Source organism: Podarcis erhardii (genome assembly GCF_964252035.2).
Source record: "Podarcis erhardii genome assembly, chromosome: 7".
NCBI lineage: Eukaryota > Metazoa > Chordata > Lepidosauria > Squamata > Lacertidae > Podarcis > Podarcis erhardii.
In genome coordinates, this window is record NC_138511.1 from 12569559 (window position 1) to 12593932 (window position 24374).

Genomic DNA, 24374 nt, shown 5'->3' on the forward strand with positions numbered 1-24374 from the left:
GGATCTTTTGCCCTACATAGGACTTGAACCCAGGACCCTGAGATTTAGTCTTGCGCTCTGCTGACAGAGCTACAAGGCAACAAGCCCTTTAGGCAGAGAAGCTCCCAGAGAATCCTCCTCCTCTTTAACACCCATATTTGTAGGTCTCTAACAGGTCCCTTCTCAAAGGACCATTGGGCACCATAAGTAGATAGGAAATAAACTGCCTTTCTGGTCTAGAGAGATTTTGCTGAGTTGTGATTTTGTTCACAAGGCAGGGTCCCTGGAGGGAAAACAGCATAAGGCATTTTATCTGATGCAAGTAAAACTGAATCTGAGCGCTGCAACGGGTCAGTTTGACATCAAGTCTGCACGGATGTTTATATGGGAGCGATAAAGAGCTAAACCATGCGCAGTGCTACAGTGAGCCAGCCATATGTTGGGTACTGCCTTGCTATATCAGCGGTGAGTCTTGATGCTAGATTCCTGCCACACACCACGCCATTTGCACAAGGAAAGCCAGGACGCATGGGAGCTCAGAAAGCAGCCCCTGCGTGTTGGAAGAAACACAGCGGTGTGGATTGAGAAAGCATCGCTGCACAACAGCACAAAGAGGCACAACTTTAAACAAGCAAAACAGACTGTGAGTGGCGTAGAATTAGGGGAGCTGGCTTCCTTTTCCTGTTTCAGGGTTCAATCCTGCATAATGGTGCCACGCTGGGACACGGACAACAGCTGCATACCCTCCAACATTTCTCTAATGAAAATAGGGATGTTCTGGTTGTTGTTGTTGTTGTTGTTGTTGTTAATACTCCAGATATCTGTCTGCATTATGATGAAACATTAAACATTAAAAAACATTAAAAAGCCCCTATACAGGGCTGTCTTCAGATGTCTTCTTAAGGTTTTAAAGGTGAAGGTAAAGGGACCCCTGACTATTAGGTCCAGTCGTGACCGACTCTGGGGTTGCAGCGCTCATCTCGCTTTATTGGCCGAGGGAGCCGGCGTACAGCTTCCAGGTCATGTGGCAAGCATGACTAAGCTGCTTCTGGCGAACCAGAGCAGCGCACGGAAACACCATTTACCTTCCTGTCAGAGTGGTACCTATTTATCTACTTGCACTTTGACGTGCTTTCGAACTGCTAGGTTGGCAGGAGCAGGGACCAAGCAACGGGAGCTCACCGCGTCACGGGGATTCGAACCGCCGACCTTTTGATTGGCAAGTCCTAGGCTCTGTGGTTTAACCCACAGCACCACCCATGTTCTTCTTAAGGTTTTAGAGTTACTTATTTCCTTGGCTTGCAGGTTGCATATCTCCTTACCCTCCAACATTTCTCTCATGAAAATAGGGACGTCCTAAGGAAAAGAGGGATATTCCGGGATCAAATTGGAAACCCGAATGGCTTCTATAAATCCGGGACTGTCCCTGGAAAATAGGGACACTTGGAGGGTCTACTTGGAGTAATTTGCAGTAACCACCTCCATATTCCAGTTGACCAACAGATACATTTCAAAAGAATTATTACCAGGGTTTAAAACACCCTGATGTTGGGAAAGATGGAGGGCACAAGGAGAAGGGGACAACAGAGGACGATATAGTTGGACAGTGTTCTCGAAGCCACCAGCATGAGTTTGACCAAACTGCGGGAGGCAGTGGAAGACAGGAGTGCCTGGCGTGCTCTGGTCCATGGGATGACGAAGAGTCGGACACAACTAAACGACTAAACAACAGCAACAAAACATGTTCAGAAGCTCACATTTTCTAGGGCATCTTTGCCACATTCCCCTTAGGCTTCCTACTCCACTGGATTTTATCTGGTCCATTAATTTCAATGGGTCTACTCTGAGCAGGACTAACCTTGGGTAAGTCCAAGTGCATGCAACTTAATCAAAAAGTTATCCAGGAAATTATTTAATCTGGAATTTATAATTGACAATGTATATGATTTGATTTGTTTTAATAATTGGAAGATGCTTATTGGAAAATGAATAAAAATTATTTACATTTTTTTAAAAAAAGTTATCCTTTCCACTCCTTAACCTTGACTCCATTTCCCTCTTCTTTGTTGTTTCCTCTGTGCTGAATCACAGACTGTAATCTCATCGGGGCAGGGACCCACCCTCTTATACTTTGTGCAGCCGCAGGCAAGTTAAGGGTGCTGTGTGAAGAAATGGTGACAAGGCTAGGCCTACTAGCTTGGATATTTTAAAGGTTTCATAAAATTTATATACACTGGATCGTAAGGAGAGGGGAAAACCCTCAAAGCCGTTTCCGATAAAACCAATTAAAGCAGCTGTTGAAATAATGCAGTGATGATTGCAATTAACGATCAGTGAAAAACAGATTAAAACACATGTCAACATTCTATGTATCTGGGCAGGCTTGTCTGAGCAAGCAGGAGCTAAAAAGAGTACTGTGAAGGTGCCTGCCTGGTAGCTCAGTTGGTTAGAGCGTGCTGCTGATAATGCCAAGGTTGCAGGTTCAATCCCCGTATGGGACAGCAGCATATTCCTGCATTGCAGGGGGGTTGGACTAGATGATCCTCAGGGTCCCTTCCAACTCTATAATTCTACGTTATCAATAGGCAGGGAGTTCCAAAGTGCGGGTGCTACCACACTAAAAGATCAGTTTCTTGCCAACGCAGAACAAGTCTTACAAAGCACCTATAACAGAACCTGTTAAGTTGTGGGTGAACATATCAGATCTCACAGCGATTCTTCAAACAGTTCTTGTTTATTCACAGGCCAGGCCAGAACAGAACTGAATGGTTCAGCCAACCTGCTTATATAGAGCTCAAATACAAAGCAACAGTAACAACTTTCTGTAACTATCCAATCACTGAACGTCACTTTCAATTCCTTATTTGCATATGCAGACCTGAGTGAAAGCCATCTACAGTATCTCCCTGCTAGTGAGAACTTCAGTACATAACAAAACCAGTTCCATAAATCAAAGCGGTCAAGTGGGCATTCATGGGGTAAGGGGATAACCTCCCATCTTTGAGATTTGCGGTGGAGGAGGGGCACTTACACCAAGCCAAAAGGATTTTCCACTAGCTTGCATTAGGAAGTATTATACCAGACCAGAACATTGTTCCACGGAGCACAGTGATGTAGCCCATTTCAGCAGAAAGGATTTCCCAACCCTCTTGACTCGAGCTCTTTTTCACTGGACATGCCAGGAACCTTACGCTAACAAAAAAAAAGGCGCTCTGCTCTCTGTGTGTTTTCAGTACAGTGGTACCTCAGGTTACAGACTCCGCTAACCCAGAAATATTACCTCGGGTTAAGAACTTTGCTTCAGGATGAGAACAGAAATTGTGCTCCGGCGGCACAGCAGCAGCAGGAGGCCCCATTGGCTAAAGTGGTGCTTCAGGTTAAGAACAGTTTCAGGTTAAGAACGGACCTCCGGAACAAATTAAGTACTTAACCCGAGGTACCACTGTATTGTAAAATCTATATTTACACATCTTCACTTTTCTTTTACATACCGACCATATCTATGATGCATGTTTTTGCTGGTGGTGGTTTTCCCCCCAAAGATGTGCAGTGGTACCTCGGGTTACAGATGCTTCAGGTTACAGACTCCGCTAACCCAGAAATAGTACCTCAGGTTAAGAACTTTGCTTCAGGATGAGAACAGAAATTGTGCAGCGGCGGCACAGCGGCAGTGAGAGGCCCCATTAGGTAAAGTGGTACCTCAGGTTAAGAACAGTTTCAGCTTAAGAACGGACCTCCAGAAAGAATTAAGTTCTTAACCTGAGGTACCACTGTATATCCATACATACAACCTGAGCAGAGTACAGAGGGACTCACAGCCTTAAGGCCTCAACAGAACTTCCTTCCCCATTAGAATCATAAAGTTGGAAGGGACACCCAGGGTCATCTAGTCCAACCCTGTGCAATGCAGGAATCTCAGCTAAAGCGTCCATGGCAGACGGCCATCCAACCTCTGCTTTTAAAAACCTCCAAGGAAAGAGAGTCCACAACCTCCTGAGGGGGACTGTTCCACTGTTAAGCAGCTTTGACTGTCAGAAGGTTTTTCTGCATGTTTAGCTGGAATCTCCTTTCTTGTAACTTGAAGCCATGGGTTCGAGTCCTACCTGCCAGAGCAGGAGAAAACAAGCTTGCTCCTTCTTCCATGTGACAGCCCTTAAGATATCAGGGTTCCAGGGAAGCCTGAATTCACATCCCCTGAGTCCAGCACAGAGCAAAACAGGCCTCAGGCCTCTGCCTCCTCAGCTTCCAGCACCAGCCAAAAACTCGCGCACACAAGTCTCACATACAAAGCCCTCCTACCATTGTGCCTGTTGTTCTCCATCTCAAGATCCAGGCGGGTGAGTTTGGAAAAGACCCACCCATTTATCATAATAATAATAATAATAATAATAATAATAATAATAATAATAATTTATTATTTATACCCCGCCCATCTGGCTGGGCTTCCCCAGCCACTCTGGGCGGCTTTCAACAAAATATTAAAATACAGTAATGCATCAAACATTAAAAGCTTCCCTAAACAGGATTGCCTTCAGATGTCTTCTAAAAGTTTGGAAGTTGTTGTTCTCTTTGACATCTGATGGGAGGGCGTTCCACAGGGCGGGCGCCACTACCGAGAAGGCCCTCTGCCTGGTTCCCTGTAACTCTGCTTCTCGCAGTGAGGGAACCACCAGAAGGCCATGGCAACAGAGCAACCTCTTTGGTAAGTAGCAGTATTCACCTGCTCGGCCAAAGCCAGAATGGACTGGTTCTGCCGTCTCTAGATTTTTAACATCACTGGATGCTGGCTTACAGGCTTGGAAGGGACCCGGGACATCATCCAGACTGACCCCGCACACCTATAACAGTTTCGTCATTGGAAGTGCATGGGGTGAACAGGTGTTGTGTACATGGGGTGCAGAAGCAAGCCACAACAGAACCCTGAAATCTAAAAACTTAAGGGATCTGTGACAACATAATCAAGCTCTATTAATTGGGGGGGGGTGAACAGCTTCTACTGTGAAAGTGGGCCGGGCACACTTCAGACCTCAAACGAACCTACCTGCCTTCCTTCCCTGCCAGGTGAGGATAGTTTTAACTACCTTGCAAAGTAGCTTTTGGGAAAAGCCCAGTTCACTTTGTGACATTCTCACCTATCAAACAACTTTTGTACTTTGCACCACGGAATAGCAGAAACACCATTAATACCCTCTCCATCAAACAGCAGCAGGAGACATCCCTGCACATGGATCATTAAAAGAAAAAGCTGCCAAGATTTCGCCAAGTATCTCATTTCAGACATGTGAAAAACATGATCAAAGAGGAAATGCTGTTTTCCTTTTGTTTTCTCCATTCCTCAAATCCCCAGAGTGAGTGGGGGGGAGGCTCCGGTTTGCTTCCTGCATCTTCAGAGAACAGATGTAAACGAGGAAGGAAGGAAGCATCTCTGAGTGATGCCAGCTCTGTGGGGAACAGCCCTACATCTTGTTTCAGCCTTTCTGACCAGCGTCAAGGACTTGGGCTCCAAACTCTTCCATAAGGCAGCAATGGCTGCAGGTTGATGTAAACAAGAAATGGGGCAGAGAGAGCCTGTGAGAGGGACCAAGTGATGGTGGCTAATAGCCAAAGCAGAATCCAAAGTCATGTTAAAATGGCTTATGGATAATAGTCACATAAATGTAGAATTGTATAGCTGGACCATAAAGAAGGCTGGTCGCCGAAGAACTGATGCTTTTGAATCGTGGTGCTGGAGGAGACTCTTGAGAGTCCCATGGACTGCAAGAAGATCAAACCTCTCCATTCTGAAGGAAATCAGCCCAGAGTGCTCACTGGAAGGACAGATCCTGAAGCTGAGGCTCCAATACTTTGGCCACCTCATGAGAAGAGGAGACTCCCTGGAAAAGACCCTGATGTTGGGAAAGATGGAGGGCACAAGGAGAAGGGGACGACAGAGGACGAGATGGTTGGACAGTGTTCTCGAAGCTACCAGCATGAGTTTGACCAAACTGCGGGAGGCAGTGGAAGACAGGAGTGCCTGGCGTGCTCTGGTCCGTGGGGTCACGAAGAGTCAGACACAACTAAATGACTAAACAACAACAAAATAGCTGGAAGAGACCCCGGGGGTCATCGAGTCCAACCCCCTGCGATGCAGGAATTGCAGCTAAGGAATCCAAGGCAGATGGCCCTCCAAACTTTCTTTAGACACCTCCAATGAAGGAGAGTCCATCACCTTTTGAAGGAGTCTGTTCCACTGTCAGACATCTCTTATTTTTCAGAAACATCTTCCTAATGTCTAGTCAGAAACTCCTTTCTTGTAATCTTAATCCATTGGTTCGGGTCCTAGCCTCCAGAATAGGAGAAAACAAGTTTACTCCATCCTCCATGTGACAGCCCTTGAGATATCTGGAGATTATAATCTCTTCTCAGTCCCCTCTTTTCCAGACGAAGCATAACCAGCTCCCTCAACTGTTTCTCTTAAGACTTGCTTTCCAGACCCTTTATCATCTCACTCGTCTGCACATCTTCCAGCTTGTCAACATCCTTCTTAAATTGTGGTCCCCAGAACTGGACACAGGACCCCAGGTGTGGTCTGACCAAGGCAAAAAGAGAGAATCCTGTACCTTGGTTCTCAAATGGAGTCCATTCCAGAAGTTCTTTCAATTCCCATAACTGTTTGAAAACTAAGGCACAGCTTCCGATTGGTTGCAGGAGCTTCCTGCACTCAATCGGAAGCCGCAGATGCCGCGTCGGATGTTCGGCTTCCAAAAAACATTCGCAAACCAGAACACTTGCTTCTGGGTTTGCAGCGTTTGGGAGCAAAACGTTCAAGTCACAAGGCATTCCAGAACCAAGGTACGACTGTATATTGATGATGTTGGTGGTGGTGATTTAACTACCCTCTGCTGAGAGACCCAATTGCTTAAGCCAGTGTTTCCCAACCTTGTGCCTCCAGCTGTTTTTGAACTACAACTCCCATCATCCCTGACTTGCAAGACCAGTGGCAAGGGATGATGGGAATTGTAGTCCAAAAACAGCTGGAGGCACAAGGTTGGGAAACACTGGCTTAAGACTCCAAGAGGGAGCTTAACCTGGTTCGGAGAATGCCAACACCAGCAGCATTCCCACAAGACAAAAGAAGAGGGGCAGCTTCCACAGCAGTTAACTCTGGGGAGAGTCTAACTGCTTAGGATGTCTGCCTCGCATGCAGAAGCCCCCATGTTCCAGCCCTGGCATCTCCAGCTTAAACAGCTGAACTGGGAAAGCCTTCACTCTGTTCACACTGACATGCCACACGTCTGATGAAGCGGAGGCAGTGTGGTGTAGTGGTTAGAGGGTCCGCCTAGGGCCTGGGAGAGACCAGGGTTGGAATCCCCACTCGGCCATGAAGCTCACTGGTGGGTGACCAGCCACTGCCTCTCAGCCTGACCCACCTCACAGGGTTGTTGTGGGGACTAAATGAGGAGGGGGAGGACCATGCAAGTCATCTTGAGCTCCTTGGGTGAAAAGGTGGGATGGAAATGCAATAAATAGATATCATAAGCTTGCCAACCTGGTGCCCTCCAGATGTTTTGAACCACAACGCCCATCAGCGCAGCCAGTACAGGCTGATGGAAGCCTGCAAAGAACATAGGAAGAGCCTGCTGGATCAAGCCAATGGCCCAGCCAATCCGGCATCTTCTCATATTGACCAAACAGATGCCCCAAAGGGAAACAAGCACAAGAGCCCCCTCTACTGGCATTCAGAAGCATTGCTGCCTCTGACCATAGAGGCAGAACATCAGGTAAGGGTAAAGGGAACCCTGACCATTAGGTCCAGTCGTGGCCGACTCTGGGGTTGCGGCGCTCATCTCGCTTTACTGGCCGAGGGAGCCGGCGTACAGCTTCCGGGTCATGTGGCCAGCATGACTAAGCCGCTTCTGGTGAACCAGGGCAGCGAACGGAAACATCGTTTACCTTCCCGCCAGAGCGGTACCTATTTATCTACTTGCACTTTGACGTGCTTTCGAACTGCTAGGTTGGCAGGAGCAGGGACCGAGCAACGGGAGCTCACCCCGTCACGGGGATTCGAACCGCCGACCTTCTGATTGGCAAGTCCTAGGCTCAGTGGTTTAACCCACAGCGCCACCCGCGTCCTGAACGTCAGAGCCAGGAGCCATAAGGCTACACGAGCTTGAAATGGGAGTCGCTTTTCCATTTTGCCTTACCGAGAGCTGAGCAGCACCCAGACCCTTGGCACACCCTGAAGCAGACTGGTCCCGTAGGAAAACCTGGAACTTGGGCAGGGGTGAAAAGGAGAGGCGCAAGGGATGCTTCAGGTGCAGTTCCCGGGCACGGCATTTCCAGAGCGGGAGCAACCCGGCAACCGGCTTGTTTCCATCCCTTTCCCAGCTCTGCAATGCAGCTTTCTTAAATATTGAACAGGCTGGCTGATGCAACTCCGGCGGGTAAAGCCAAGACTGAGGGACCGCTTGGCTTTCTTTTCTTCCCCACGTTGAGGAAGCCTGAACGCAATCAATCTTCATTCAGGAAAAGAAGGGGGAACGACCAAAGAGGACGTGGCGAGAGGAGAATAAAAGCAAGAGGGAGAGATCCGCAGAGCCTCTCCCTTTGCATGCGCCAAGAAGGTGCACCGAGGGGCAGGGAAGTCGGTCGGCATATTTCGGGGACCGTTTCCCCGCGAGGAGAGGGGCATAGGGCCAGGCGACCCTCCAGATGCCGGTGGACTCTCCGGGATGCTGGCTGTTGGGAACTTCCGGTTCACAAGATTGTTATATAATAGGTTTATGAGAAAATATGCAAGCTGGGGAGCAGGTAGGCACCCAGATGGGCAGCGCTGGGCTTTTAAAGTAACTTCAGCTCCGCACAAAGCGATCTGCCAGGCTGGCTCCTTGCCACCCACCTGCAAAAACACAGAGGCATCTACATTGCAGGGGGCTGGACTAGATGACCCTCGGAGTTGCTTTGAATTCTACAGTTCTATTATTCTTCAAGGTGGCACTGTGGTCTAAACCACTGAGCCTAGGACTTGCTGATCAGAAGTTCGGTGGTTCGAATCCCCGCGACGGGGTGAGCTCCTGTTGCTCGGTCCCAGCTCCTGCCAACCTAGCAGTTTGAAAGCACGTCAAGTGCAAGTAGATAAATAGGTACCTCTCTGGTGGGAAGATAAACAGCTTATGGGCATAGCAGGATGAATTCAGTTCAGCAGACAGATGGTCTTCGGGGGAGAGGTGGTTGCAGGCAAACCCTATGGTCCAACTCTCCCAAGAGTGGGGCAATATTTTCAGCCTGAGGACTACATTTCCTTGTGGGGTAAAAAGGTAAAGGTAAAGGACCCCTAGACAAAAGTCCTGTCAAAGGTGGCTGTAGGGTTGCGGCGCTCATCTTGCTTTCAGGCCGAGGGAGCCGGCGTTTGTCCACAGACAGCTTTCCGGGTCATGTGGGCAGCATGACTAAACCGCTTCTGGTGCAACAGAACACCATGACGGAAACCAGAGCGCATGGAAATGCCATTTCAATGGCTCCCAGTACGTTTCCGAGCACAATTCAAAGTGTTGGTGCTGACCTTTAAAGCCCTAAACGGCCTCGGTCCTGTATACCTGAAGGAGCATCTCCACCCCCATCGTTCAGCCCGGAGATTGACCTTCAGCGCCGAGGGCCTTCTGGCGGTTCCCTCGCTGCGAGAAGAGAGGTTACAGGGAAACGGGCAGAGGGCCTTCTCAGTAGTGGCGCCCGCCTTGTAGAACGCCCTCCCCTCAGATGTCAGGGAAATAAGCAACTATTTTACTTTTAAAAGACAAATGAAGGCGGCCCTGTTTAGGGAAGTTTTTAATGTCTCATGCTGTATTGTTTTTAATATTCAGTTGGAAGCCGCCCAGAGTGGCTGGGGAGACCCAGCCAGGTGGGCAGGGTATAAATAATTAATTTTTATTTATTAATTTTTATTTATTTATTTATTTATTTATTTATTTATTTGCCTTCCCGCCGCAGTGGTGCCTATTTATCTACTTGCACTGGCGTGCTTTCGGACTGCTAGGTTGGCAGAAGCTGGGTCAGAGCAACAGGAGCTCACCCCATCAAGTGGATTTGAACTGCCGACTTTCCGACCAGCAAGCCCAAGGGGCGCCCTGCCCCACCCAGAGCACAAATGACCCCGCTCCCCGGCCCACTGTGCGCGCGCAGACACACACACACACACACACACACACACACACACACGTACGTGCCCTGGGCACCAGCAACGGATGCTACGCCACTGCTCAAAGACTGCAGAAGAAAAATGAGCATCAGCTGCTCTTCCTCCAGTATGAGCTAGGCATGCAGGCATCAAACCCAAGCCCTCTGCCTGCTTTGCTATCAATCTCTGCCCAGCATTTTCCCAGGAGCTGGGAACAACCTGCAGATTTTGCCAGTGCCAACACTCCTCTCAAACGGGTAGGGGAGGCCCTCCTCCATAAACAGCCCCCCCTTCCTCCTCCTCCTCCTCCTCCTCACACCCTAATTCTTAGTCACCATCTATTCCAGGCACAGGAGGTATCTCAAATTGGCTCTCAAAGATGCCCCACAGCTCCCAATTAGCAATTTAATAAGCCGTTGTCTGGTGCATCCATCTAAGCAAAAAATGTATTTCAGAGAGCACAGAGGTTTTGAGACCTATCAGCACACGGCATCTCGCTTTTAATGATGCTCCAGCTCCTCTATCAGAGCCGCGCATCCCAATTAAAACCATGCTCAACAAAGACCCCCTTGGCAGCGAGGGCAGCGGCGCAGGGCGGCATTTGCTGAGAACACAACGCCAAAATGGAAACAGCCGTCAATAAAAGCAGATCAACAGCCCGGCAGGACCTGGGGTGCAATTGCTTTCTCCCATATTCTCAACTGGGCGTTGGCTTGCCGGGATTGCTCAGTACCCAAAGAAAGGCACTTTGCACATGCTCCTGTTGACTGCTCCACACCGTTCTGCCTAGGCATCTGCCCTTGCAAAGTCGCTGCTGTAGAGGTGAACAGAAACAGATAAGAATGCCCAAAGAGCTTGCTTGCCAATGGCCCACCTCGTTCAATCTTATCTGTGTCAACCTGGTACCCTCCAGATGTTTTGAACTACAACTCCCATCAGCCCTAACCAGCACAGGCTGATGGGCACCTGTGACCTGGCAAAGAACATCAGAAGAGACAATGACCCATCCAGTCCAAATTCTGTTCTCGCAGTGGCCAACCAGAAGAAGAAGAAGAGTTTGGATTTGATATCCCGCTTTATCACTACCCAAAGGAGTCCCAAAGCTGCTAACAACCTCCTTTCCCTTCCTCCCCCACAACAAACACTCTGTGAGGTGAGTGGGGCTGAGAGACTTCAGAGAAGTGTGACTGGCCCAAGGTCACCCAGCAGCTGCATGTGGAGGAGCGGAGACGCGAACCCGGTTCACCAGATTACGAGTCCACCGCTCTTAACCATTACACCACACAGGCTCGTGGGAAGCTCGTGGGATGTCCGTGGGAAACTCGCAAGCAAGACCCAAGCGCAAGAGCTCTCTCCCTTCCAGTGGATTACAGGACCTGGTTTTCAGAAGCACTCCTGCCTCTGAAGAAGAAGGGAGAGCAGAGCCATCCTGGCTAGCAGCCATCAATAGCTTGGGCTACTGCAATGTGCTCTACGTGGGGCTCCCTTTGAAGGTGACCCAGAAACTACAACTAAGCCAGAATGCGGCAACTAGACCGGTGACTAGGAGCAGCCGCCAAGACCACATAACACTGCTCCTGAAAGACCTTCATTGGCTGCCAGTATGTTTCTGAGCACAAGTCAAAGTGTTGGTGCTGACCTTTAAAGCCCTAAACAGCCTCAGTCCAGTATACCTGAAGGAGCGTCTCCACCTCCATCATTCAGCCTGGACACTAAGGTCCAGTGCCGAGGGCCTTCTGGCAGTTCCCTCACTGCAAGAAGTGAGGTTACAGGGAAACGGGCAGAGGGCCTTCTCAGTAGTGGCGCCCGCCTTGTAGAACGCCCTCCCCTCAGATGTCAGGGAAATAAGCAACTATCTGACTTTTAGAAGACATCTGAAGGCAACCCTGTTTATGGAAGTTTTTAATGTTTACTTTTTTACCGTGCTTTTAATATTCTATTGGGAGCCTCCCAGAGTGGCTGGGGAAACCCAGCCAGATGGGCAGAGTATAAATAAAATTATTATTATTATTATTATTATTATTATTATTATTATTATTATTACTGCATGAAGGACTTCATTTTATCTTCCAATATTCAGCTTTACTGCTGAATTCAAGTGCTATGAGAGAGGGAGAAAACCATTTTCGCCACAATCAACTGGCCCTCTGGAAGACACTAAGCATGCATTTAAAGAACGTCCCATGTGCATTTAAAGCACATGACTACCCCCAAAGAATCCTGGGAACTGTAGTTTGCTATGGGTGCTGGGAATTGTAGCTCTGTAAGCTACACCTTCCAGCTTCCAGTTGAATTTATGGTGCGGATCTGCCCATAGGTAAATGTTTCAGAGGGAAAGGAATTATGTTGCCCAACTTAGAGGCAAGTTCAATGTGTCAGGATAAAGTATGAGCTCCAGGACCTGTTTTGTGCCCCTGTTGCTCTCTTCCTGCAAACACCGGAGATGGCAGGCCTGGAGTTGAAAGCCAGTGGTGGTGTGGTGTTTAGAGTGTCCAACTAAAGCCTGGGAGACCAGGATTCGAATCCCCACTCAGCCATGAAACTCCCTGGGAAGACATGCAATTAATGTTCACGACTGCTTTGTGATGGTGTTTGCTTTAGGGAAAGAGGTCGCTTTGCTAACAATTTCATGGCATCGCTTGAGTTTGATTTCCTGAGCGCTGCCGCGAGCGGGTGTCTTCTTGTTCCACTGCTGCTCAAAGAGCTGGAAGAGACTTTAAGGCTCATCCAGTCCAACCCCCTGTAATGAACGAATCGCAGCTAAAGAACCCCCATGTTCCTCTTCTGAAAGCAATGCAATCTGGGAGAAGGAGGGCCTGGAATGTGGGGCTAAACCCCTCCCTTCTGCACCATGAAGTCAATAGCAACAAAAGGACTGGCATCACCTCCAGTTTGTTCCCAAGGTCCAAGGATGTGTTCATGGAGTCCTCCTAAATGTGGCCCTCAAGGCCTCGTTCTCTGGCCCCCGGGTCCCTCCCTGGGCCACGACCCTTCTGCAAACCACACCCCCTTTCCTGCGCCTGTCACACGCTGTCCTCAGGTGTTTTTGGCTGGCTGGAAGGTGTCCCTGAACTGCTGTTTTGCCTCTCTCTTGCCCAGATGGAAGACACGAGAAATCCCGGGGGAAGCTTAGTGCACAAAGGGAAGAGTTGTACCTGATGCTCCACCAGGTCCTGCGTCTGGCCCCACCGACTGCAGGCGTTTGTTACTGTTTTCATTTATGTATTTATATGTGGCCTTTCTCCCAAGCCAGGATTCAAGGTGGCTTACAAAGTTTAAAAGCATTATTGCAAAATATGCATTATTATTATATATATATCTATATGTAATAAAAGCACAATACAGTCGTACCTAGGATCCCAAACAACTTGGTACTCATACGTTTTGGCTCCCGAACGCTGCAAACCTGAAAGTGACTCTTCCGGTTTGCAAACGTTCTTTTGGAAGCCGAACATCCGACGGGGCTTCCGCGGCTTCCGACTGGCTGCAGTAGCTTCCTGCAGACAATCAGAAGCCGCGCTTTGGTTTCCAAACGTTTTGGAAGTCGAAGGGACTTCTGGATGGATTTCGTTCGACTTCCAAGGTATGACTGTACATTTAGAGCCAGCGGTTAAAGTGCAGTTTGCCCTGACAGCAGCCCAGCCGTCTGCACTGTCTGCTTCTCCATTTCCAAAGGCCTGTCGGAGCACAAAAGGTCTCGGCCTTCGGCAGATGGATAACAAGGAGGGAGCCGGTCTGCCCTCTCCTGGGAGCGAATCCCAGATTTGGGAGCAGCCACAGAGAAGGCTCTCTCACATGTCACCACCAGCCATGCCTCTGATGTTGATGGGACAGAAGGAAGGTGCTCACCCAAGGATCTTAGCACCCAGGCAGGTTTGTAGAGTCATGCCTTGGGTTAAAGACGCTTCAGGTTGTGCGTTTTCGGGTTACAGACACGCCGAAACCCGGAAGTACCAGAATGGATTGCTTCCGGGTTTTGGCGCTCGTGCATGCGCAGAAATGCTAAATCGCACTTTGCGCATGTGCAGAAGTGCCAAATCGCAACCCGCTCGTGCACAGATGTGGCACTGCTGGTTGCAGACGCTGCGCATTGCAAACGTGCCTCCCACACGGATCACGTTTGCAACCCAAGCGTCCACTGTATAAGGATATGACTGGGCCCCAGCCTGGCCACTGTCCCTGGGAAAGTTCCACATCAGGGACACTGACAAACTGGAACGTGTCCAGAGGAGGGCAACCAAAATGGTCAAAGGCCTGGAAACGATGCCTTATGAGGAACGGCTAAGGGAGCTGGGCATGTTTAGCCTGGAGAAGAGGAGGTTAAGGGGTGATATGATAGCCATGTTCAAATATATAAAAGGATGTCACATAGAGGAGGGAGAAGGGTTGTTTTCTGCTGCTCCAGAGAAGCGGACACGGAGCAATGGTTCCAAACTACAAGAAAGAAGATTCCACCTAAACATTAGGAAGAACTTCCTGACAGTAAGAGCTGTTCGACAGTGGAATTTGCTGCCAAGGAGTGTGGTGGAGTCTCCTTCTTTGGAGGTCTTTAAGCAGAGGCTTGACAACCATATGTCAGGAGTGCTCTGATGGTGTTTCCTGCTTGGCAGGGGGTTGGACTCGATGGCCCTTGTGGTCTCTTCCAACTCTATGATTCTATGATTCTATGATTGTATGAATGTGGCCCTTCATCCGAAAGAGGCTCCCTGCCGTAGAGCCTGCGGGAGTGGGTACCTTTCCCTCTTTCCTGGGAGCCAACCACACCCTGGGCAAACCCCAGTTACACTGCAACAGCAGATCCCAAGAAGCTGAGGCACTTCACGCGATTCCTGAACGGCTGCCCAGCCTCCCTTCTGCTGCGGCAGAAGGCGTCTCGGAGCTGCGCTCTGCTCACAGAAGGGAGAGGCAAAATTAAACGAAAACAGCGCAGGAGCTTTTCAATGAAACACAGCCTTCTTTCCTCCTCCTCCTCCTCCCCCCCCCACCTCAAAGCTCATTCACAACTCACGTTCCATTCTTGAGAACGAGGAATCCAGTGTGTTCCCGTTCCAGTCCGTCGTTGCCGAGAGAACGTAAGGGAGCCGCCTCTGCTGCAATGTGAATTTCCTCCTGCTTGGTGCAGACATCTGCAGGGTGGCGAGCAAATTCGCCAGGCGTGCCCACCCCCAGAAAGAAAGGGGGGGAAACCCTGCGATTGGCAACGGCTGCAGAGGAGAAGCAAAGCGCAGCTCCCCGGCAGGTAGATCGCAAGGCGCTCAAGAAGAGCAGCTCCAACTCCTACCCCAGTCATCATTGCAGGCACTGGGAACACTGGGCATCACAGGCTTTTCCTGCAACCCCCTGCATGGAGGAGAGGTCTAGCGATGGCTACTACTAGCCTCTGCCTTCCACAGTTGGATGCAACAGTGCTTCTGAATCCCAGTTGTGGAAGCCACAGGAAGGGCTTGTGTTCAAATCTTGCTTGCTGGTTTCTCACAAGCATCTGGGTGGCCGCTAGGATGCTGGACTAGATGGGCCACTGGCTGACCCAGCAGGCTCTTCTTCTGTTCTCCCTTATGCCTGGAATCGGGACGCAGGTGGCGCTGTGGGTTAAACCACTGAGCCTAGGGCTTGCCGATCAGAAGGTCGACGGTTCGAATCCCTGCGACGGGGTGAGCTCCCGTTGCTCAGTCCCTGCTCCTGCCCACCTAGCAGTTCGAAAGCACGCCAAACTGCAAGTAGATAAATAGGTACCGCTCCGGCGGGAAGGTAAACAGCGTTTCCGTGCGCTGCTCTGGTTCACCAGAAGCGGCTTAGTCATGCTGGCCACATGACCCGGAAGCTGTACGCAGGCTCCCTCGGCCAATAAAGCGAGATGAGCGCCGCAGAGTCGGCCACGACTGGACCTAATGGTCAGGGGTCCCTTTACCTTTACCTTATGCCTGGAATCCTACCCCAGAATACCTCTGCCCACTTCCACCCCATCCATTCCTACAAGCTCCTCATTGTTGGCATCTGTCTGCCTCAAGAGACAATGGGGTGCTTCACTTCCAGGGGTGAAGTCAATCTACAGTGGTACCTCAGGTTAAGAACTTAATTCATTCTGGAGGTCCGTTCTTAACCTGAAACTGTTCTTAACCTGAGGTACCACTTTAGCTAATGGGGCCTCCCGCTGCCGCTACTGCGCCGCCACCATGCGATTTCTGTTCTCATCCTGAAGCAAAGTTCTTAACCCGAGGTACTATTTCTGGGTTATCAGAGTCTGTAACCTGAAGCGTCTGTAACCCGAAGTACCACTGTACTGCATTAGCAGCACCAAAATGGCAAGTTTGGACAGGGTGGGCAGCCCAGCCAGTAAAAGCTGCTCGTACCGTGTGGCCGCTATCGCATGCTGGCAGCTTCTAGCAGCCACAGAGGAGAGCTGAGTGCAAGCTGGGGACCAGAGATGGACAAAGTACCCCAGAAGGAGCATTACATGTCCCTAGCAGAAGGTGAAAAAAGGTAAAGGACCCCTGGGTGGTTAAGCCCAGTCAAAGGCGACTATGGGTTTGCAGCACTCATCTCGCTTTCAGGCCGTGGGAGCCGGTGTTTGTCCACAGACAGCTTTCCGGGTCCTGTGGCCAGCAGGACTCAACCGCTTCTGGCGCAACGGGACACCGTGACGGAAACCAGGGCGCACAAAAACGTCGTTTACCTTCCCACTGCAGCGGTACCTGCTTTTCTACTTGCACTGGTGTGCTTTCGAAATGCTAGGTTGGCAAGAGCTGGGACAGAGCAACGGGAGTTCCATCCGTCGTGGGGATTCAAACCGCCGACCTTCTGATCGGCAAGGCCAAGAGGCTCAGTGGTTTAGACCACAGAGCCACCCGCATCCCGTGTCCCCCAGCAGAGGTACTACCCCATCCCTAGTACCTCTTCCGCCCTCTCTACAAGCACCAATCATTACCAAACTTCAGTCTACTAAAATCTTCCTAGCATCCTCTTATGAATGGGATTCCCTCTGCAGAACATCTCAGAGAAGACTGGGGTCCTGGGCAACCCCTCACAGTTCAGGTAACCTCTTCTCTAGTGAACAGAAGGAGGGAGACAAGCTCTCTCCTTGCTCTGTCGGCTTTCTGCTGCCTTTCTCTGGATGTGAACCCAAAGCTTTTCTCTCTCTCCCCATCCCTGCCACCCACATTTGGGGCTTTCTGACACTTTACTCCAGGGATAGGCAAACTAAGGCCCAGGGGCCGGAGCCGGCCCAATTGCCTTCTCAATCTGGCCCAAGGGCGATCCAGGAAATCAGCGTGTTTTTACATGAGTAGAATGAGTCTTTTTACTTAAAATGCATCTCTGGGTGATTTGTGGGGCCTGCCTGGTGTTTTCACATGAGTAGAATGTGTGCTTTTATTTAAAATCCATCTCCCCATTTGTGGGGCATAGGAATTCGTTCATTATTATTTTTTCCAAAATATAGTCTGGCCGAAAAAGTTTGCTGACCCCTGCTTTACGCTATGCTGGAAGAAGAAGGCACCCACTCACCCCAGCGCCCAGGAAATTAAGCCTGAGAGATGCAGGACATTGACATTATCGGCGAGGCAACCTCTTTCCCTAAAGCAAACATCATCACAGAGGAGCCGTGAGCATTAATTACAGGGGAAACAGAGGAGCTCTCAAAGTACCTGTGTACACAGGTAGATAGGAAGGTAAACAAACAGATGTGGAAAGGAAGAGGTAGATCTAGAACAGGAGGAAGGGGGCCACTTTATCCAGGATGGCTAGGCTCTTTCGAAATGGGGGGGGGGGTGTCTCAGAATGTGCACCACGACAGCAGCACTGCAGCATTTCGGGGAATGCCCTCCTAACAATCTCGTCTAAGCTCTCCAGCGCATGGTTCCTGGAAAATGTGTCTCTGTGGACCTTGAGTCCTGCAGGGTGTTTTGGGCATCCACTGCACTGAGAAAGCAGTGGGTGCAGGCCTGCTGGGGGCGTGGGGTGGGACTCACTAGGGATCAGCCTTAAGGTCTTCAAAATGTCCCAAGGCAGGAGGAGAAAGGAAGCAAAGTCTTCAGTTTTAAAATAGCACTTTGCCCACCCTTCTCAGGCCCCCCAGCTGGGGAAACAATTAAAAATCATTTTTTTAAAGTGAGAGCTGGACCATAAAGAAGGCTGATCGCCAAAGAATTGATGCTTTTGAATCGTGGTGCTGGAGGAGACTCTTGGACTGCAAGAAGATCAAACCGATCCATTCTTAAGGAAATCAGCCCTGAGTGCTCACTGGAAGGAAAGATCCTGAAGCTGAGGCTCCAATACTTTGGCCACCTCATGAGAAGAGAAGACTCCCTGGAAAAGACCCTGATGCTGGGAAAGATGGAGGGCACAAGGAGAAGGGGACGGCAGAGGACGAGATGGTTGGACAGTGTTCTCGAAGCTACAAACATGAGTCTGACCAAGACAGGAGTGCCTGGCGTGCTCTGGTCCATGGAGTCACGAAGAGTCGGACACGACTAAACGACTAAACAACAACAAATACATCCAAATTGCAAGCAGTACAGTAAGCCTAAAAATCCATCACGGATGATGAGGCCATCACACACACCTTTCCAAAGCCAGGATGAAGACCTTATAAATCAGCTCCTCCTGCCCCCCCCCCAAACACACTAAAAAGAGAGAGAACGTCATAAGCAGCACTCTAGTAGACAGAGACAGCAGTGGCGTAGCGTGGGTTGTCAGCACCCGGGGCAAGGCAAGTAATTTGCGCCCCCTAACCCGTGGATTTGCGCCCCCTAACCCGTGGATTTGCCCTAACCCCAGATGTTGCGCCCGGTGCGGTCGGCCCCCCCTGCACCCCCCACGCTACGCCACTGAGAGACAGTGATGTTATAAGATTAAAAGGTCTCAAATATATAAATTAAATGTTCATAAATTTACAAGGCAAACACATACCTAAGTATGTAAACCACTTGTCTGAAATAGCACAGGAGAACCATCCTGAAACCATTCTGAGTCTCCCAATTTTGCCATTTCGGCATAGTCCCTCATCTTCATCCGTTATTCTTCTCACAGAAATAAGGTGGGTCGTGAAAATGGACACCTCAGGTGTCAAGAGCCAGGGTGAAGAGATGTCTCTTCATCAACCTCTGAAAGCTGTACACTGAAAGCACGTCTGTGGGAAGCGAGTTTCAAGGCTCAGGGGCCACCACAGGTTTCCAGGTGGGAGTTGGTCATAGTGAGGGTTTGTCAAACATGCCATCCTCTTAGCATGTTTCTCCTTTTCGTCCTGGGTTCAAGCATCTTCAATTGGAGTCCTCGCAGGCCAGTGTTACCCAGTTGTCAGGGTTTATACTACATTTTTTTTAGATTTGCCTTGAGAGAGTCTTTAAACCTCTTTTGTTGACCACCAGCATTACACTTTCCATTTTTAAGTTCGGAATGGAGTAGTTGCTTTGGAAGACGATAATCAGGCATCTAAACAACATGACCAGTCCAACAGTTTTGATGGCACATATATACAGTGGTATGGGACACGGGTGGCGCTGTGGGTTAAACCACAGAGCCTAGGACTTGCCGATCAGAAGGTTGGTGGTTCGAATCCCCATGACAGGGTGAGCTCCTGTTGCTCAGTCCCTGCTCCTGCCAACCTAGCAGTTCAAAAGCACATCAAAGTGCAAGTAGATCAATAGGTACCACTCTGGCGGGAAGGTAAACGGCGTTTCCGTGTCCTGCTCTGGTTTGCCAGAAGTGGCTTAGTCATGCTGGCCACATGACCCGGAAGCTGTACGCCAGCTCCCTCGGCCAATAAAGCGAGATGAGCACCACAACCCCAGAGTCGGCCACGACTGGACCTAATGGTCAGGGGTCCCTTTACCCTTTACCTTATATAAGTGGTACCTCTGGTTATGTACTTAATTCATTCCGGAGGTCTGTTCTTAACCTGAAACTGTTCTTAACCTGAAGCACCACTTTAGCTAATGGGGCCTCCCACTGTCGCCACACCGCTGCCATGCAATTTGTGTTCTCATCCTGAAGCAAAGTTCTTAACCCGAGATACTATTTCTGGATTAGCAGAGTCTGTAACCTGAAACATATGTAACCCGTGGTTCCACTGTACAATCCCAGCATAGGATATAGGGGCTCACAGCAAGAACACCCCAACAGATCTTGCTTCTCCAATTGTGGCAGCTATGGATCCAGCATGGAGCAAGCAGGTCTCTGCTGTCTCCAGCCTCCAGCCCACTCCCAACTCTTGCTTTCGCTCACACAACATTTGGCTATTGTGCTGCTACCTAGGACCTAGAACAACTCCTTTGGTTATGCTAGTCATGGTGGCCAAAGCCATTATCAAAGGGGTTGGTTCGACAAGCTTGTTCTCTTTTGTTATAACACGCCTCCCCATACAGGATCCCAAAAATTGGAAGGGACTTGAGGCATCATCCAAACTTGACTGCCCCCAAACCCACAACCTCTGGATTTTTTTTTAGAAAGGGGAGGCTGTTACATCAAGAATGGCTTACATAGAGACATGCCAGGCGCACGCATAATCTCTCTCCAGCATTTATATTTATGCCACAGAACGCAAACAAAGTCCTTGGCATAAGCAGTTGAACCAAATTATTTATCTGTTATCCTCTTAATAGCAGGTGCAGATTGTTCCTCTCCTCGCTGGAGAATTATGTCCTTATTTTGTTATGATGATTAAACCAGGAAAAAAATCCCATTGTAGGGTAAATTCATCACAGAAGAGCCCCCCCCCCTTTTTTTTTTCTCAGACGGCACGACAGCAGCAGAGTTCAGAAAGAGAGAAAATAAACATTCTGCTGCTCCATATGCTTTGGATTTCTGAAAATGGCAAAGCAAAGCAAGGAGAAAATTTGTGTCTGGGGTACAACTAAAGGAGTACTACCTGTGCAAGCAGAATGGCCACAGCTCAGTGGCAGAGCTCCTGTTTGGATGCAGAAGGTCCCAAGCTCCAGTCTTGGTGTCTCCTGGTGGGGTTGGGAGAGACTCCCTGCTGGAAGCCCTGGAGAGAAACTGCTTCCTGTCTGTGTAGACAGAAGGAGCTAGACCAGTGTTTCCCAAGCTTGGCTCTCCAGCTGTTTTTGGACTACAACTCCCATTATCCCTAGCTAGCAATTCCCATTGTAGGGCCATAAGAAACCCCCCCTCAAAGGCCTTTCTGAGAAAGGAGAGGTCCGTCACGAGAACACGGCTGGCATTGATGGAACAGGCTCAAATGTTTCTTATTGAAGGTTGTAAAGAGATAAGCAAACTCAGGAATGCACATGGCCGTGGTGTTGTTGGGGGGGGGGCCATGGCGGGGAGGAGGGAGATTGCAGGAAGGAGGGAGGCCAAGACCCTACATGGTAATAGGAACTTACTATAACTTTCGATCTCCCAGAAATCAGGTGGTTTACAAGAAATCAGGTGGTATTGTATTCTGTAAATGTATAAAAAGCTGGCTCGCTCAGAATTCGGGGGGCAGACATCGGGCAAAGGCTTGTCTGTACCAGTGGCGTAGCGTGGGGGTGCAGGGGGGGCCGGGCACACCGGGCACAACATCTAGGGGTTAGGGGTAGGGGTAGGGTTAGGGGGCGCAAATCCACGGGTTAGGGGGCGCAAATTACTTGCCTTGCCCCGGGTGCTGACAACCCACGCTACGCCACTGGTCTGTACCATTTTTGTCATGACAAAATAAACGATTCTGTTACTGCTGTCATTTTGACTCTTTGAATCAACTCCCTGATTGCTCCGAGGACTGCTCTCCGGACTCTTGAACGGGAGTCAGGAGTTGAGAATGTGGCCTTCTGCATGCAGATCATATGATCTGCCAGTAAGCTGTAGCCCTTCCTTCCTGTGGTCCCAATCCGAAATGCAGGAAGCTCATTCGCAAACGGTGGCAGACCCTCCAAGTTTCCCTATTTTCCAGGGACAGCCCCAGATTTACGGAAGCCATCCCGGTTTCCGATTCGATCCCAGAATGTCCCACTTTAAGGTAAAGGGACCCCTGACCATTAGGTCCAGTCGTGACCGACTCTGGGGTTGCAGCGCTCATCTCGCTTTATTGGCCGAGGGAGCCGGCGTACAGCTTCTGGGTCATGTGGCCAGCATGACTAAGCCGCTTCTGGCAAACCAGAGCAGTGCACGGAAACACCATTTACCTTCCCGCCAGAGCAGTACCTATTTATCTACTGAATTGCTAGGTTGGCAGGAGCAGGGACCGAGCAACAGGAGCTCACCCCGTCACAGGGATTCGAACCGCCGACCTTCTGATCAGCAAGTCCTAGGCTCTGTGGTTTAACCCACAGCGCCACTTAGGATGTCCCTATTTTCATCAGAGAAATGTTGGAGGGTGTGGAACTATGTGACACCCACACACCCCAGCCAAGGAGATAAGTACAGTAACTAGACAACCTTTAGAAGACATCTGAAGGCTGCCCTGTATGGGGAAGGTTTTTTTTAATGTTTTGTTATGTTTTTATATATGTTGAACACTGCCCAAAGTGGCTAGGGCAACCCAGTCAGAAGGGTTGGGTATTATAATAATAATAATGATGATGATGATGATGATGATGACATCCCTATATTCATCAGAGAAATGCTGGTGGGTTTGCAGTGGTGACACCAGAAAAACATTTGGAGGGGGGCACAGAAGGGATAAGTATGTAGGCAAGTTGTGTTCCACATGTGAATATTGGTCTCTTAAGTGTCCATTAATGACAGGTGTCCATCAATGGAGGCGAAGGGGGGCAAGCTCCTTTGGGGGGACACCTTGCCCCCTCCTCTAGTGCCACCCATGGCCACAAATCTCTAGTCATGTAGCCTGGCCCACAGTCCATCTTGTAGACTCAGAGAGAAGGCAAAATTCGAACCCAAGACTTCCCGGTCTAGCGCAGGGCCCCTCATTCCAGGCCTGAGCCTCGTCTCTTAATAACAGCACAGTCCTAGAGTTATATAAACCCTCGTGATACGCTGCGCTTTCCGAAACACAGCAGTGACCTGGCGGGGGGGGGGTCTGGAGGAAACCCAAAAGCTGCCACATTGCATCTCTTTTATCTTTTACCCCCGTCACCGTTCCGAAAGGCCCACCGCCCTCTCCATCCCAAAAGAGCTTTGGTGGCAGCCTCACCATGGCAACCACATCCACTCCCCCCCCCATATCCTCCCCCCCCCCCCCGCAAGCCAGTGAACCACTAAATGCCAGAGAAAGCCAGGCGGAGAGATGGAGAGCTGTAAAAATAACCCACGACGACAACGGGGCTTAGAAGAAATTTGACGCGCTGCAAATCTCTGTTGAAAATCCGAAAAGCGGGGCACTGAATACCTGCTGGGCTGAATTTTAAAATCATTTTAAGTGAATTTTAAGTGAGGACACCTGCTGGCTCCCTCTACTCCTCCTCCCCGCCCCGCTGCACCAATTCCTGAATTGAGCCACGTATCGCATTGCTAAAGATTTGACCAGCAAACCTTCCCAGCTTCTGATCCTCACCTTCCAACGATGCCGAGAAGGAGAGGTTTCAGTTTGAACCCACCTGGTTCGCCCTCCCCCAAGCAAAGCACGCCTCTCCTTCAAAACCCGAACCAGTCGAGATTTTTGGTGCCGAAAATAATGTATAGAATAATCGAGGTAATATGTAAAAAATGCATTGTATTAGGGAAACTGGCTTGCAAAAAATATATTAGGCAAAATTGGTTCTATTAGGATGACTGTGCATGAAAGCGCAAACAAAATTCCACTTTTAAAAAATAACGAATGAATGCAGAAATTGGGGGAACTGGGTTTAAGATTAGGAAATCGGGAACTGGAGGTATAGAAATGTTCTTCCATCCCTGTCTCCAATCCAGAAGATTATTCTGGATGATAATTTGCTTAATGCTGCCCAAAGAAGACACTCAGAGTGCAAATATAAAAGGAGAAAGATACTGAAATGGAGAGGGGGGTAGAATCCAGCAACAACAATATGAGAAGCCAGCAATTGAGCAATTAAAAGGAGAGCTAAAAACTTTAATGAGGACAAAAAGGCTTAAAACGCCAAGAAACAAAAGCAAATTAAATGAGGAGAAGGGATCTAAAAACAAGACATTTCAAAGCAGCAAATTTTAAAAGCCTGGGGAAACGTAAAAGTCCGCAGATGATAATAAGATCTTAAAGGAGGGATGAACAAACACATCCTTTTCAATCTCTCATATTCCATAGAATCATAGATTTGGAAGGGACCCAAGGGTCATCTAGTCCAACCTCTAAAATATCTTCATCAGTCTGTGATATATGATAGTCCTCATG

The 24374-nt window shown here is 49.4% G+C and overlaps 1 protein-coding gene across 4 annotated transcripts in view; it reads right to left on the reverse strand.

The window, feature by feature from the left end:
- Positions 1-24374, reverse strand: part of RPH3A (rabphilin 3A) — a 120477-nt gene that overhangs the window by 82006 nt on the left and 14097 nt on the right. Inside the window, exon 1 of one of the 4 annotated variants that reach the window (XM_081870977.1) lies at positions 15141-15244. The exons of 2 other annotated variants lie outside the window; for them this stretch is intronic. The gene's annotated coding sequence lies outside the window, so the exon portion shown is untranslated. Of the gene's footprint in view, positions 1-15140; positions 15245-24374 lie in introns of those variants that run through there. One more of the 4 variants, XM_081870974.1, reaches the window with a different exon arrangement.